The 14,168-nt window shown below is 41.3% G+C and overlaps 1 protein-coding gene across 1 annotated transcript in view; it reads right to left on the bottom strand.

Annotated features, from left to right (window-relative positions):
* ERI3 (ERI1 exoribonuclease family member 3) overlaps nt 1-14,168 on the bottom strand; it is a 279,690-nt gene that overhangs the window by 215,315 nt on the left and 50,207 nt on the right.

A 14,168-nucleotide genomic window follows, 5' to 3' on the forward strand; every position in this document is an offset into this window, starting at 1 on the left:
AGTTATGGGCTGATCTGACTTACCCACCTTGCTCCCAAACTATACACATGAGTCCATACAACAGAAGTGTTCAAACTAGTTTATTATTTCCTGTAGTTGCCATCTTTAGCCCACATGCCAGACACAAAGGCACCCAATAACAGGCATTCTGAAACATAGCTCTAAACTGGGGTACATTACAGGTACAGACAAGTTTTTTTGTCTGGGTACAGACAAGTACCCTCATAAGTATGAGGACAAGACAAGTAACCCTCAAAAGTTTTTCTGATCTCCTTTTCTTTTAAGCCAGTGGACGTTGGGACACACTGCAGCATCATATTCCAGGGGTTCAACAACAATCTTATACTCATTTACCCAAGAATAGGTTTCAATGAATAAAGCAGGATGTGTACCTGATTAGACTTGGTGAGCAGGCATCAGGTGCAAGCTGGGCAGCTTTTACTAAGCTTTGGGTGCTACACTTGCTCAGTCTGTTCTCAGTATGGTCAAACCAGGCCATAGTCTTACATGCATTAATTACATATTAATGGGCTTAACCCTGATCCAGGCAGATGGGACATTTTAGTTTCCCAAAGACACATTCTGGTGAAGAATTCATATAGAACTAGACCCACAAAGTAGAAAGCTTATGACACTGTCACCTGAATACTTGCAGACAGTATCACCAAGGTTCAGCCATCTGCCATGTACAGTTTTGTTTTGTTTTGTACTGTAAACAAAAAAGTCTCAATAAATCTATTGCATTTTTGTTACACTTTTTACCCCCCAAAAAGGAGCGCTGACAGTCACTCAGAACAAACAACTTGTGTGAATGTATATTTTCTATCTATGGATGTTTGGATATTGTGGAATATGCTTGATTCTGTACACACAGATCCTCCCATAGATATGGGGAATTTTTTTATACCTACAAGTACATTAGAATTTTCACTGGGATAAAAAAATATGAGTAGATGAAGATAAACAACTTATTAAAAATCTGCCTGCAAGTTGGTTAATGTGCATGGGCCTGCCCCTGAAAACTAAGAAATGTAATTGTAGAATGTTCCTGATAGACTTTTGGCTGGGTCATGCTGGGTTCACATAAACCCTTCACTCAATCAGTTTCATGGCATGAAAACTTCATTTCTGGTTAGTACATTTAAAGCTTAAATGTTGAGGATCTGGTTTCTTGAAGGGTTGTCTTCTCTCATGTAGACCAACCAATCCTTTAAGATCAGCTGCTGGTCCTCTTCTGAGTGTACCACTGCCTTCAAAAACATCACAAAAAGTGAAACCTTTCTTATTCAGTTAAACCCATAATGTAATTTTATTGTGTGTTGTTACTGAAAAACTATTAACTACAAGTGATTCATTATTTGCAACTAATTACTATCATGCAGTGTTCATTTTGGGTATACAGCTACCTGTTTGTTTTGGTTGCTGCTTTCAGTCTGTTAATGTGTTTTCATGATTTGTTATTTTTAATGCATGTAAACAGCTTTCAAACAACTTCTTTTCTGAGGGAAAAAGCAGGAGGAAATCTTCTTGAACAACAAGATATAACAATTGCACTGTTAATTATGGGTTATATGAAATTGTTTTGTCTGCCCAAAATGTACTGCCAGTCAATTTCACTGGGCAATTTCTAACAAGAATATTATGTATTAAGAATAATAGGCATAATTTTACAAAGTCCTATGACTGTGGTGGCGAACCTGTGGCACGCATGCTCTCTCTGGCATGCAAAGCTGTCTCTGAGGGCATGTGACAAGGGCAGGCAACTTCCAGAAATTTGGGGGCATCATGCACCTCCTTAGACCTCAGAGGGCCACATCTGCCCCTCCACCTCCGACTATGAGACATCTTCATATAATTAGAATGTATCATGACACTCAGTTCTTTGCAAGTTTCTTTTCTTGAATGCTCACTATTTCATCCCATGCAAGATTTGACCAAAGGGAAAACAAACAGGAATGAAGCTGAAGACCTCTTTCAGGAGATTTTAGATGTTGCCATTTTGATTAAACCAGGAAGGTACAATTTAGACAATGGATGGGCAACACTGGCCCTGTTTTTGGACTACAGTACAATTGATCCCTTGCCATTAGCTATGCTGCATAAGAGGGCTGATGCACACTGTACGGGTTTAGTTCAGGGGCAAAAGGGAACTGTATAGCACACATTTAGCCTTCCACCACCAAGAACTCTTCCCAACTTCTATAAAAAAAATCTGTCAAAACCAAGCAGTTGCATCCAGAAAAGGCTCCAAGATTGTAACTGTTCATTTTTCTATCCCACCCTCTATATACACACTCATTTTTCTGTACCCCAAACAGCTTCCCTCCTCAAAAAACAGAAGTGACCTTGGGAGCAGCAGCAGCACACCTATTACAGTACTTTAAAGCTTCAGAGTAAGCCCAGGTATGGGATGCTTAGATTGATATCCTATCCTTTGTCAAACCTCGTAACCAGAATTTCCCATAGCAGACAAAACAGGAAACTAAAGTTAACTGGAGATTCCCTGGTTTGTTTGACAACTCAGCTTAAGCAAAGAGGCTGCATGAGCATGCAGAACTTTAATATCCTGGCTTATTAGGCCAAGGTATTACCATCTGAATGTAGCCTGTACCAGCTTCCAAAGAATTCAACACAGCTGAGAGATATCCATACTCTACGTCTTGTTCTCCTGGATCATTACTATGGAGTAAGACAGGCTGCATTTCTTATTTAAAATACAACAGACAAAAAGAGAATAACTCACAAGATTCTAGTTCACTATAAAAACTGAGTACAATTTTCCTTTCCAATATTGTTGAAACAGGGAGAAATCTGCCACAAAGTTATAGGGTACAGTGAAAAGCATGGGCATTCAGCCAAACCTGAAGTGAGTGATCCCCCAAACAATTCTTTTATTTGGCCCTCCAAGCAAGCTTATTAACAGTGCATTGTAACAACAAGTATACAGCTCGTTGTTCACAATCACTATAAATCTCTCGCTAAATTGGTTTCCAAAAATGAACTCTTCACAAAATGTCCAAGCTTGACCTCACAGCTTTTCATTATTTATTTATTTAAAGTATTTTTGTATTCCCTACCAACTCTCAAGGGCTCCCAAGGCGATAAACAAATAAAAACTGATGAAAACAATACAAAGATAAAAACATTTTTAAAATACATTTTAAAACACAATACTCTTCAAAAACCCCTAAAAGCAGATTAAAATCACTCCTGGAATTCAGTTTTGAAATAGTTAAACTGAATGCCATGCTGCTCACCAGAAACTTAAAAGAGACCTACCTTAAAAGCTTAAAAAGAGACCTATCCTACCACTTCTCAAAGAAATCCCATTCCCACAACACTTGCTCTCAAGCCTAAGGTCCCACATGCTTAACAAGGCTGAATCCCTACTCATATTTCAGCCTGGCAGGTCTAGTGTCTCTTGTCTTGAGCTTCAGGAAGATTTTCTTTAATTAATAGCATTTCTATGTCAATGGTGGAAACTTTACACCCCAGAATGAATGGCCGTTTCTCATTAGATCCACTGCTGTCATATTGTATTCACGCTGTGGAGTATGATTCATTCCTCTTCGTTGCATGGGCTTCTTTCTTTTTCTTAGTGGGGGGAGGTTTGGGAATGAATGACTCATATTTGCCAAAGCTGACATGAGACTCTGTTGATGTGAAATGTCTTTGTCAGGACAAGCCTTCAGAAAGGTGATGTTCCCATTCAGGAGCTTTTCCCTTTTTAAAGAAACTGCATCTTAACAAGGAAGAAAAGAGAGTGAACAGGATAGAAACAGCGGTCTCCCCTTTGCCCATGCTATTAATGCTGATCAGTTGGGGGCTGAAGCCAGTTGATCCACCCACCCATTGGCTAGATACAGAATCAGCATGTTGTTTCTGATCCTAGCTTTCCAGAGGATGGGAAATCTCAAGAAACTTCCAGGTAATTTGTTACCACACAGCCCATTTGGGATGAGTTGATGATATCACCTCAGCCAAAAACCAACACTGCTGGAAATTCATTTATGCCTTGATATTTACAATTGCTACAAACTCCTACTGACCCACACTGTGCCAGTCACTCAAGAGAAGGTGATGTTAACCCTACTGAAACCCTACCTGGAAAGACACAGCCCATTCATACTCTAGTAGCTTCCTGTGGGGACTACTGTAATGTTTTTATTGGATCAGTCTTTATCAATGGATTGAAAATCAGTTTAGAATAGTGTTGGAAAACTATCTATCAGGATTGGATGACATAAGCACCACTACACTACTGATTCACCATCTTCACTAGCTCCTATTCTGGTTTACAGGCCCAATTTAAAGCACTGATTTTGCCTTTAAGGCCCATAATACCTTGGGAAAAATATCTGAAAGACTGTTTACTTTGCATAACTTCTACTATATTGGGTCTTTGCAGGTCCTTTTCCAGGTGCCACAACCTGTTAAAGTAAAGATGCCTCCCTGGAAAAAAAAATCCAGAGCTGTTCAAAACCTTCTACCAAAGGAGGTAAATACCAGGTTCACTTGACTGGCAAAGGACAGATTTCTCTACCTATCTGTTCAGCAAAAAAAGACAACATTCTTGCAGGTATTTAATGTCCTACTCATGCACTGGTAAGTATTTAAGTCATCTTATGATGAATCCTCTATCTCTGTTCCTTCTTTTCAAGTGTCAGCTCTAGACATCCCCAAGCTTCACAAAAGCAAAGAAAACAGTCCAGCTATGCCATTCCTTTCTCAAGTAAATGACAGCTGTAAAACAAAATCCTTGCTAGAACAGCAGTTAACATTCAGGCTCCAGAACAATGTTTTAAAAGTAGGCAATACTGTAAAATGTACTTTTGCTGATTTTCTTAAATGTCAATTACAAGGAAAAGTGGGATGGAGTTTTTCTTGTGCATATTTGCAAAATTACACTACCTAGTTCCCCTGGTATTTATCTGGAATTAGCTCTATTTGATCCTTGAGGCACTATATCAGTTCTCCACCAGTCCCATCTGAAAAGAGATATACTTCAGTTCCCCTTTGCTAAATCCTATTTGGCAATGTGTCTAAACACATGCAAACTTAATTAGTTGGGGGGGAGGGTCAGCATTTGAAGTGATGGATAAAAGTAAAGAAGGAAATGAAACAAGTCAGAGCTGGCAGCAAGCACTCTCTCACTCAAGCTCAAATCATGTTTTCTGACATACTACTAATCAGATGTGACACCACTAAGGCCACTACAGCCAGTCTCCAGTAGGAGTCTGCTGATGTTCAGTAATAGGCAGTTGCTGAAAGCCCTTTCCTCCAAGAATCTGGAATCACAAGATCATGTATTTCCTGCTGGACACTAGCAATGCCCAAGGACTTGCCTAAGCATAATCTCTGAAGCTTTTATGTAAAGTAAAAAGATAAACTGAAGGAACAGAGGAAATGAGCCATTTACAGCACCTCCAGAAGCTGGAATTGTGTCTTCTCTCCCACATGAAAATGCATCTAAAACAGGGGTAGGCAACCCTTTTGAGCCGGGGGCCGGGTTGCTGTCCCTCAGACAACTGGGGGGCCGAAGCCAAAAAATAAATAATCAAATATTTTTTTAAAAAAAATTAATTAAATAAATAAATCGAGACAAATGTAGGACAAAATTTTCAAATGGAGGGCACTTTTTTAAATAAAAAATGGAGGAAACGTGGAAAATTTGCTGATTTTTAAAAAAATGTTAAGATAAATGCATGTTTCTGAGGCTTCTATAGACAATTGCCCCACCATGCCCCTCACGCGAAACGCCAAAAGCCCTAGCGGCAATCGGCGGCAGGACCGGGCTGGGGCCGGTCCCAAGGCCTCGCCGGGCCGCATCCGGCCCACGGGCCGCAGGTTGCCTACCCCTGATCTAAAAGAAAAGAATGGTATCAAGTGACTCAAAGCATTATTCACTGACTCCTCATTGTCACCAAGATTTAAATCTTTTTCAAAATGAGGACAGCACCTCCATTATGCCCATTTCCCCCATAGAACCACAGAGTTGTAAGGATTTTTTTTGTCCAAACCCTGTTGGTGCAATTTCCTAACCTAATCACCCCACACAGTAAACTTTGAGACTTCCACAGAATAAGATTACACATTTCCTCTAGCGACCCTGATCTACTGCTGAACAATTTTAGAATAAGAAATTTGTTCCCTAACATCCAACATAAAACAACCCTGCTACCACTTGAACTGTTGTTTCTTGTTCTGCATTCAATAATTTTGGTCTCTCTTCCCCATGGCAGCCTTTTTTACATCCTACAGAATTTTCAAATGACAAATAGATCCAATAATCCCAAAAGAGCTAGTTTCACTTAATGTTTGTGTCCTCATACATTCCATGTCTGGAAAATTTTCAATTCTTTTTCAAATATTCTCCAATGTATTTATAACCTCCCTAAAATATTATGGCCAAAACTGGCCTCACTACTCCAGCTGGCCAATGCAATTCTATACTGAGCAGAATTCAATGAACTTTAGAAGATTCACTACATGGAATCTGGAATCTGACAATCAGAACATAAAACTCCAATGATCCAATTAAACTATGGGAAACAGAACTGTACACAGCTAAGTATCTTAGTTAACCAGACATTTTAGGGGCATGTGTACAGAATTTGATACTTTTCCCCATGATGATGAGGGTGTTGGAGAAAGGTCACAGTGCAATTGGAAGCAAGAAGCAATGGATCCATAAGAGGAATAGATAATCATTAAGACTAAAATGTCCTCTTTACAGAGCAGAAGAATCTACTAGTATCAACCAATAAACTCTGCATATCCAACCTAAGAACCATTTGACCATTCATAGGGACATTAACTTATCACAAGCTTGTCTTCTATAATAGCCCTCCCAAACTTTGTGCTCTCCAGTTGGAATGGAGAACATAGCTACTGAAGATTCTCAGATTCAGATCAGAGGACAGGATCAAAATTCAAAATGACCTGAACAGACTAGAAAGCTGGGCCACAGCTAACAAAATGAACTTCAACAGGGAGAAATGTAAGGTACTGCACTTAGGGCGGAAAAATGAAATGCACAGATATAGGATGGGGGACACCTGGCTTAAGGAGACAACATGTGAAAGGGACCTAGGAGTCCAAGTAGACCACAAGTTGAACATGAGTCAACAGTGCGATGCGGTAGCTAACAATGCCTATATGATTTTAGGCTGCATCAATAGAAGTATAGTGTCTACATCAAGGGAAGTAACAGTGCCACTCTATTCTGCTCTGGTCAGGCCCCACCTGGAATATTGTGTCCAGTTCTGGGCACCACAATTCAAAAAGGACATTGAGAAACTAGAGCGTGTCCAAAGGAGGGCGACTAAAATGGTGAAGGGTCTGGAAACCATGCCCTATGAGGAATGCCTTTGGGAGCTGGGTATGTTTAGCCTGGTGAAGAGAAGGTTAAGAGGTGATATGAAAGCCCTGTTTAAATATTTGAAGGAATGTCATATTGAGGAGGGAGCAAGCTTGTTTTCTGCTGCTCCAGAGACTAGGACCCGGAGCAATGGATGCAAGCTACAGGAAAAGAGATTCCACCTCAACATTAGGAGGAACTTCCTGACAGTAAGGGCTGTTTGACAGTGGAACAAACTCCCTCAGAGTGTGGTGGAGTCTCTGTCTTTGGAGGTCTTTAAGCAGAGGCTGGATGGCCATCTGTTGGGGATGCTTTGATTGAGATTTCCTGCATGGCAGGGGGCTGGACTGGATGGCCCTTGTGGTCTCTTCCAACTCTACGATTCTATGATTCTTTGATTAGATCTGCAGACCAACACATTGGACATACATGGTGAGAGGTGGGTTGCTGCTCTAGAGCAGTGGTTCCCAGCCTTAGTCCTCCATTTGTTTTGGACTTCAGTTCCCAGAAGCCCCAGCCAACTTGGAATTATGGAAGCTGAAGATCAAAGATTGAGGATCACTGCTCTAAAGGCTCCATCTGTCCTCCAAGACAACTCTGTATTGCTTATTTCCAAGCCAAAATCTGAGAGAGTTAAGCCCTGCCAAATCTGTGTGGCAACAAGGCCAACCTACATTGGTTCTCATATTTCACTGACTAACTCTAGACATGGCTCACATGGATCTTTCTCTTGATACATAGGGGTTGGGGGAACACACACAGAGCCATTTCCTTCTGTGTTTGTCTTTTTCATATCAAATTACTCTGCTCTTTCCCCCCCAAATAACCATGAGTAAAGCAAACCAGATTAAGTGCTCGAGGATGTTCTTCAAAGATAAATAGAACACTGATTCTATAAGGGACCCCATTGTTGCCACAGACCCACAAGACTTAACTCAATATTTTAAACCCAAAAGTGCATCAAACACTATACTCACTATACTTCTTGACTTGGGATGTCAGGTATACCCCCTGCCATTTACCTGTGTCACCTCCTGAGGTTCTTCCTTCCACTGCACCTGCAGTCTCCACATGTACCCCCGCCACAGGAGAAAGAGGCAGGAAAGGCAGGCAGGTAGAGAAAGTGACAGAGAGGGAAAAAATAAGGAAGAAGCAGGGTGGGTGAGCTCCCCCCCCCCCAGGAAGCACAGTGGTGGTGATGATGCCTAGAAGAGGAGGTAGTGAGGAGAGCTCCACTCTCTGCCAGTCACCCAAGCCACCCTCCCAGTCTCCTCTCCCCTGCACCAAACACTTCCACATGCACCAGCCATGGGAGAACAAGGTAGTGAGGGTGGTTGGTCAAGAAAAGAATCAAGGAGGGCAAGCAAGCATCCTGGAGCCCCGTGGATCCCCTGTGAGGACACTGCAGGCACCACAGATCACAAGTTAAGGTATGCTCTAAGGTAACATATTTCCTATCATAAGAACTTGGAATATTATTTTTGAGAAGTATCTTAGTTCTCAATTTTAAATTTTAAATTTTAAACAATTAAAATATTTTTATTCCATCCTTTTACCCTGAAATCTTAGGGTGGCAAACAGATAAAACAATATAAACTATTTAAATAATGTAATTATCAATGCTTTAAATAAAAACCAACCCAATGGTTTCAAATCCAACAAAATCACCAGAAAATGCTCCCCACAACATTCCACATTTTACATCAAGTTACTCAGTTATTCTTTACAGTCCAAAGAACTCCACCATAACATTACAGTGCTATAAGTTAGTAGTTATTTTTTAGCAGACTGGTTGTTCTAAAGGCAATGGTAGACCCAAGCAGAGCAGACTCACTGAACCAGCTACTGAATGGTAAATCAACACTGATGTAAATCCTATTGATTCAGTGGGTCTACTGCAGTCAAGATTAGCACCTGGATTTAGGTCATTACCAATCACCAACTCAGTAATAATATCATGTCACTTTCAGGTTCTGCCTTCATATCTGACTGAAAGGCAAGTGGCACAGCTAACAAGTTGTAACTTTTTCCATGTAATACAACTAGCAGTGCTCTCCTAGAGTGAGGCCAAGTGACAGGAACCACAATGTTTTCTATTTTTTTCATGACATTACAGTACTATTGATAATCAAAGAGTGGTGGCCTCTACACTCACATGTGCACATGCATGCATGTGCATGTACACATACAATTAAAGGATATGTTCTTGTTAATTGTAATCATGTTGACTTCAAATTATGGTGACCTTATGAATGAGAGACCTCTAAGTCATTGTTACCATCTGCCCTGCTCAGATCTTCCAAACTCAGGTCAATGGCTCCCTTGATTGAGTGTATTCATGCTATCTTCCTCTTTTCCTTCTGCCTTGTTCCATGTCAAGCATTATATTGCCTTTCCTAGTGTGTCATATCTTCTCATTATATGTCCAAAGTACAACAGTATCAATTATATTACTATGTACTATTAAGGAGCAGCACTATAGAGGTACAATGTGAATGAATTGGTGTCAGTGTTAATGTAGTATAGGCGGGATACACACCGCCATTTAGTACGTATACAATACGTACTAGGGTTAGGAAGGGGCGGTGCTTCCGCACCCCCCTAACCCTAGTACGTATTGAATACGTACAAGATGGCGGCGCCCCTTCTACATGGGCGCCGCCATCTTTACGTACTGGACGCACAGCGTCCAGACGTGTCGCGGCGCCTATGATGTCGCGAGTCCGCGCCAGGCGCCTCACGACGTCATTGAGGCGCCGCAAAAAGAAGCTCCGAAATGGAGCTTCTTTTTTGCTCCGCGCGGGAGCCGCGCAGTTTGGCTGCTGCGGCTCCCGCGCGGAGCAAATGGCGGCGGACCGCCGCAAAGCGGCGGTCTGTACCCCGCCATAGTTAATTATTAAAATAATGTTCCGTTATCTAATGTTCAATTTGCAATACAGGACAGGTTTTTCTTCAGGAAGGTCACAAAAAAGCCTCATATTACAGTGGTCTCTCCACATTCACTGGGATTAGGGGTGAACGACCCCTGTGAATGTTGAAAAATTGCAAATAAAAAAAACCACTATTCTTTTTACCTAAGACTAGGAATCTCCAGGTCCTCCAGTGCAATATGTGCCAGAAGTTGACCATAGAATCATGTTGGAGGACCTACAAATGCCTAGAGAAGTGTTTTATCTAGGAACGTCTAGGCTCTCCAGCACAACTCTCAGGTCAACTTTTGGCAGAGTTGTGCTGGAGGTCCTAGAGATTCCACATTAATCAAAACCACATACAGTGGAACCTCGCCATACGCGGGGGATCCGTTCCGGATCCCGCCGCATATGGCGATTTCCCCCTATGCTCGAGCCCCATTGTAAACAATGGGGCTCGTGCACGGCGGCGCGGAGGTGCATGGGGCGCAACGGGAGCGCGTGCGGCGCAACAGATGCCATTCGCAATTTGACACAGATAAACTAAAAGCTATTCTCCTTTCTCTTGTACTATATATAATCTACTGAAAGATCATGCACATTTGAAAAGTGGTAGAGAAAACTGGCAACTATCCCAAGGATGAAAAGATTACCAGTTAAGTAAAACAAAAATGATGCAGTTAGGGTCATAAAAATGTTTGAATATCAAAGAAGTTGTAAAGTATTACTGTATTTTCTGGCATATAAGACTACTTTTTAACCCAAGAAAATCTTCTCAAAAGTCGAGGGTCATCTTATACGCCGTGTTTCGTCTTATAGGGTGGGTGCTGAAACTTCCAAGCCAGACTGGAGAATCTACGGTCCATATGGTGGAGGTAGCTCAAAAACAGCCGCAGCTGCATCACCACCGTATGCGACGACCATATGAAAGCAGCAAGGGCGGTGCTGTACAAGTACAGTAGAAGAAAATCCACTCGTGGAAAATCCACTTCGTGGAAAGAAGTGACTTAACACAGTCCCGATGACGAAGTGAGGGGGGTGCCTTACCAGGAAGGTGTAAGTGAAGGGCGGAGCAAGCTGCAGGAGTCTGGGATGCCCGGGATATGGAAAAAAGAGGCGTGTTTGCGCTACCGTTCTGATAGTCTTGGAGACAGGGAGGGCTGGGCAGACAGGGATAGCTGACGAATCCAAGCAGGCTTTGTATACAACAAGTTTTCCTGCCTAAGTACCTGCATGTCATAAGCTTGTTTTCTGCTGCTCCCGAGAACAGGACCCGGAACAATGGATGCAAGCTCCAGGAAAAGCGATTCTAAACGTTAGAAGGAACATCCTGACAGTAAGGGCTGTTCAATAGTGGAACACACTTCCTAGCAGAGTGGTGGAGTCTCCCTCCTTGGAAGTCTTTAAACAGGCTGGATAGCCAGCTGTCAGATATGCTTTGATTGAGAGTTCCTGCACAGCAGGGGGTTGGACTGGATGGCCCTTGTGGTCTCTTCCAACTCTGATTCTATGATTCTATGAATGGAGGATATCATTGTTAATAGCTATCAGACATGATGGCTATACTCTGCTTCCAGAATTAGTGCCACAAGTCTCTAAATATGAGTCACTGGGGATCAACAATGGGAGAGGGCTATGTCGTTAACTGTCCTGCTTTGGGCTTCCACCATAGTAATCCATTTGGCTGCTTTGAGAACAGAATTCCTGTACTAGATCCTCTTTTGGCAGGAGTCTTTTTATGTTCTTATTTTCTCCAGATCAGGATGTGCCAGATATCTGATGCAGTACAATAACCCAAGATTACAGAGAACTCAAGCACAAAATTCCAAAGACATTAAGATTTCTTCCCAATTAGACTACTGTAATGCACTTTGTGTGGGGCTGCCCTTGGAGAAGGTTCTAAAGCTGCAGCTAGTGAAAAACCCAGTAGCTTTGACTGCTGACTGGAGTACCATATAGCATGTAATGCCAGTCTTAAAAGAACTGCACTGGCTGCCAACAGTTCTGGTCTACACTCAAGGTGTTTTTTATGACATTTATAGCTCTAAATCAGTGGTTCCTGAACTTTGGTCCTCCCACTGTTTTGGACTTCAATTTCCAGATGCCCCACCATGCTGGACCAACAGTCAGGAATTCTGGGAACTTACATCCAGAACATATGGTGGAGCAAAGTTTGGGAACCTCTGCTCTAAATGGCTGGGAATCGCAATACTTGAGGGAACACCTCTCCCCATATGTGCCATCAGTGGGATGAATACACTATGTTGTGACATGGGAGAAGACATTATTAGCTGTGGCAAGTCATTTAGGCACCATTAAAACCTGGCTGTTTATCAAAGCCTTTGCCTCTTATTAACTCATACCAAATATGGTGTGCATAATGTTTAATTTTTTAAAAAAAATAATGTAAATCTCATTTTAACTTATTACTGAAGTTAAGTATGTTTTAAGTTAATTTAATTACTGTATATACTCATGTATAAGTCAAAAGATGTTAGTCAAACAATTGACCCAAAAAACCTGGGTCAACTTATCAGTGTAAGTACCATATTTTAACTCTTATATAAAAAAGGAACCATCCCCTTCCCTGAGTAGAGTGGGGAAAGGCAAGAGCTTAGTCTGTCATGGAAGCACCGAAAAGAAGCACTGACCCACTCTACCTTCTCCATCACGGCACCACATCTGGCCTTTTTGAATGGCTAGGAGGGAAAATGGTGGCAGCAGTGGCAACTCTTTGACACTTTCCCTCAAAGAGGCACTGAGAGGAATTGGACTTTTAAGGATCTGGATAAGGTATCTATATATGTTTGTCAGATTTTCTGGATTAAAATCGGGCAATGCAATCACATTAAAGTCAAAAACTGTAATCACTGCTAATGTAGTTGCCATTTTCTTTTCTTTGCCTTTTCATCCTTTTCAACGTGTACACATTTTCTTAGCCCCATCTTTCCCTGGCCACTTCCCACACATATTGCACAGCCACTGATTACTGTACAGTAGTTCCCTCCTCATTTATCAAACCTATAAGGTGACCACAGTTATGTCTGCCAGAATTTTATAAGTTCTTTGGCATCAGTTTTTTCTTTGCTTTGTCCTTTACATCCTTTGTTACGTGCCCCTAAGTTCTACTCTAGACTTTTTCACAGGTCATATTAAAGTCCCTAATTTTGATTCCAAAACCTGCCCTTGACTTATACATGAGATCAGCTTATAGTCAAGTATATATGATATATTTTATTGTTTTAAACTGTGTAACTTGTTTTAATGCTTTTTGTAAACCTCCCTGAGGATAGGGTATAATTATTTTAATTAATAAATAGTTAAATGAGATTTCAAAAGTCACCCTGTCATCAGCTCCTACAATACTAAACTGCATTGCCAATAACTGAAGTATTCTAGCTTACTACTACTCTAAGTGGTGGTCAATGAACTGGTGCAAGTCCACAAGCCATCATAAAGAAATGGTTGTAGCCAATAGTCACAAATATGCTGCATGTCCCTGGAACATGGGGGCAGAGGAACTGATAGTTCCTCAAATCAATTAAACTTGAGAAGTACTATTCTAGGTAATCTTCCTCTAGAAGGTGCATTAGCTCTTAGCTAAAATCCCAAATCATACTGGGTTCCTCTAAATTACAGGTATTATTAGACTTGCAGACATGGTTTTTAATTCAAGATTAACACAGAGAACTAGCATTCTTTGAGATGTAAGTAAGAAATTCCCACTAACAAAACAAAACACCTGACCACAGCTGTAGAGTGCTGCTCAGAAACAACATCTATACAGATACATTCCTTTTCAAGTTTGACATGCAAAACTTGCTGATCTCTAAGCTGGATAGTCACCATTTTTGAGGGGAAAACTCTCACAGAAAAAAATTCAATGTGCTTTAGGCCAA

This window comes from Sceloporus undulatus, chromosome 4, assembly GCF_019175285.1.
Source record: "Sceloporus undulatus isolate JIND9_A2432 ecotype Alabama chromosome 4, SceUnd_v1.1, whole genome shotgun sequence".
NCBI lineage: Eukaryota > Metazoa > Chordata > Lepidosauria > Squamata > Phrynosomatidae > Sceloporus > Sceloporus undulatus.